Genomic DNA, 2,873 nt, shown 5'->3' with positions numbered 1-2,873 from the left:
CCGGCCGCCGCGCCGCCGCACTCACCTCCCGCGCCGCCGGCCGCTCCCCCGGAAGTGGCTCCCCGCGGCGGAACCCGGAAGTGACGCGTTGAGTTACCGGCGGGCTCCGCTCCGCCGGCTATGCTGGGGTTCCGGTCTTTGTCCCCTTCTTTGTGTGTTTGACCCCAAGGGAGAACCCTAGGGAAGCGGGGTCCAGAGGTCCTCAGCCCATTTCAGCAAATGTTTATAGCTGTCTATAGACGCTTTAACTCTATACTAGATCCTGAGCTAGGAGCCTGCAATGCAGAGGGGAGACAAGATGGACATAGAACCTACTTCTAAAAAGCAAAAAAAAATGCCGAGCATGTACTCTATGCCCTGTGCTGGTTACCGGAGATACAGTGAACTTGTGAAATAATAAATGTTACTGCTTTAAGCTCCTGTGTTTCAGAGTAATTTGTTATACAGCATAGATAACTAATAAGTACATAGACTGTCAAAAGAGAAGCGATTGGATGGTGGACATCCACAGAAGAATGGAGATCTAATCTGGGGCACCTGGGTGGCTCAGTGGGTTGAGCTTCTGACTTCAGCTCAGGCCATGAGCTCTGGTTCATTGGTTCGAGCCCTGCATCCATCTCTCTGCCATCATCTCAGGGCCTGCTTCAGATCCTCTGTCTGCCTCTCTCTTTGTGAGCCCTCTCTCTCTTTCAAAAATAAAAAAACATTTGAAGAAAAAAATTGAGACCTAATCTTACCTTCAGGGAGCTCACTCTTAGAGGACACAAAAATAAGGAAAATTCAGTCAATATCCATTAACTCCATACCTTATGAGGTGATATGGAGGATACAAAACTGTAGCATTCGGTTATCCATCCAACAAATATTTATGAAGTTTCTCCCCTGGATCATGTAACCATGGAACTGGGAAGACAGTGGCAGGTAGGTGGGCTCCCACCCTCACTGTGCTTACAGAGGAGGAGTTAATGTCTGACACCTCCATTAATCAATCACACAGAGAAATGTATATGAATCAGGACATGTGTTGGGAAAAAGGGGAAACCACGAGAGAATAAACAACATGGAAGATACAATCAAGACAGGGTGATCAGGGAAGGCCTCTCTGGGGAGGTAACATTGAAGCTAAGAAATGAGGAATGAGTAGGAATTTTCCAGGCAAAGAGAGGAATGAAAGAGCATGGCAGGAGGTTGAAAGGCTTGGAACATAAGAAGGGGGAGAAGCTGAAGCGTGAATGGTACAGATATGTAGGACAAGATTGCCCTTCAAGGGACTCACTGTGGTATGTGGATGAGGAGGGTCATAGGAAACAGAGATGTGTTATGTGTTGAAATGTGTTCCCCACCCCAGGCTCCACCAAAAATAAAGATATGTTGGAGTCCCAACCCCCAGTACCTCAAATATATATGGAAGTAGGGTCTTGACAGAGGTAATCAAGTTAAAATGAGGTGATTACTGTGGGCGCTAATCCAATATGACTGGTGTCCTTATTCAAGGGGGAAATTTGGACACAGATGCACACACAGGGAGCATGTCGTGTGAAGATAGATAAAGGACATGCTTCGGGGCACCTGGGTGGTTCAGTCAGTTAAGTGTCTGACTTTCTTCAGCTCAGGTCATGGTCTCGCGGTTTGTGAGTTTGAGCCCCGCGTCGGGCTCTGTGCTGAGAGCTCAGAGCCTGGAGCCTGCTTTGACTTCTGTGTCTCTCTCTCTCCGTCCCAGCCCTGCTTGCACTCAGTCTCTCTTTCAAAAATAAATAAATATTTTTTAAAAAAATACTTAAAAGTCTAGTGCTTGTGCAAGCCAAGGAATGACAAAGATTGCCAGCAACACACTGAAAGCGAGGCAAAAGCAATGGAACAGATTCTTCCTCCCAGCCCTCAGCTTCGATTTCAGATTCCTAGACTCCAGAGCTGTGAGAAATTAAGTATCTATTGTTTAAGCCACCCAGTTTGTGGTACTTTTTATGGCAGCCCTAACCAATGGATGTGCTCGTGCTTTGAAACCTGCTACACCATAGCCAAAAGTAAAAGATATCCACCGTGGCTGCTGGAGGCATGGCTACTTCCTGGTTCTCTGGAAGCTTCTGGAAAAGGCTCCAGCTGAGTCTTGCTCATCCCTGCGTCCTGCATGGCCCCATCAGCACCATGGCATGGTGAAGAGCTCTGTGCCATGCTTGCTCCAACCCATAATAATCTAGGCACCGCATACTGCTTGCCCCATGAAAGAAACAGTTGAGAAAGGTATGGTTTCTGCTCTGAAAATAATTGCTAAACTAGATGAACACACGCCAATGTAAACTGGTTTATAATTATTAATTCTAGCCGCGCTTTATGCCATGTTCACTAAGTGCCAAGCATTTTCCGTATATCAAGATTCTCCGGCCAGCGAGCCTGTGAGACGGTTGTAATTATTCTCATTTGCAAGTGAAGAGACATAGGGCTGCAAAAGTTAGCGACTCCCAAGGCTCCACAACCAGTGCACACCCGCCAGCCTGTTCAAGCCAAATGGGTGCTGCAGGGAAAAAGGAAGGATCCACAGGGACTGAGGTATCTGAGAAGGCTTCCTGAAGGAAGCAGCTCAATGTGGGACCCAGATAATGGGCTGGATTGAATATGGAAAAGGAAAGTCGAGGTGCGAGCTTTGCTGTTCTACTTCTGAGCTCTTGTTTTTTTCGGTCTCTGCCCAGAATGCTCTCCTCTCCTGGCTTTTCACAAGGCAGGCTCATTTTCATCCCTCAGGGTTCAGCCCAAATATAACTTTTTCAGAAAAGGCTTCCCTGACCACTTGTTCTGGCCGATGGTTTTTTTTAAAGATGGTGCCAGCAGTATTCCCCATCCCACAGGCTCTTCTGGCCCGTGACTACTTTGACCAA

General features: G+C 47.3%; 1 protein-coding gene across 1 annotated transcript in view; it reads right to left on the bottom strand.

Annotated features, from left to right (window-relative positions):
- MANBAL (mannosidase beta like) overlaps positions 1-115 on the bottom strand; it is a 23,292-nt gene extending 23,177 nt beyond the window's left edge. Inside the window, exon 1 of the mRNA XM_029918858.1 lies at positions 26-115. The gene's annotated coding sequence lies outside the window, so the exon portion shown is untranslated. The remainder of the gene's footprint in view (positions 1-25) is intronic.
- Positions 116-2,873: the final 2,758 nt, after the last annotated feature.

The sequence above is a fragment of the Suricata suricatta genome, chromosome 12 (assembly GCF_006229205.1).
Source record: "Suricata suricatta isolate VVHF042 chromosome 12, meerkat_22Aug2017_6uvM2_HiC, whole genome shotgun sequence".
Classification (NCBI taxonomy): domain Eukaryota; kingdom Metazoa; phylum Chordata; class Mammalia; order Carnivora; family Herpestidae; genus Suricata; species Suricata suricatta.
The sequence above is the reverse complement of the archived record's forward strand: the minus strand, read 5'-3'. Positions and strand labels throughout refer to the sequence as shown.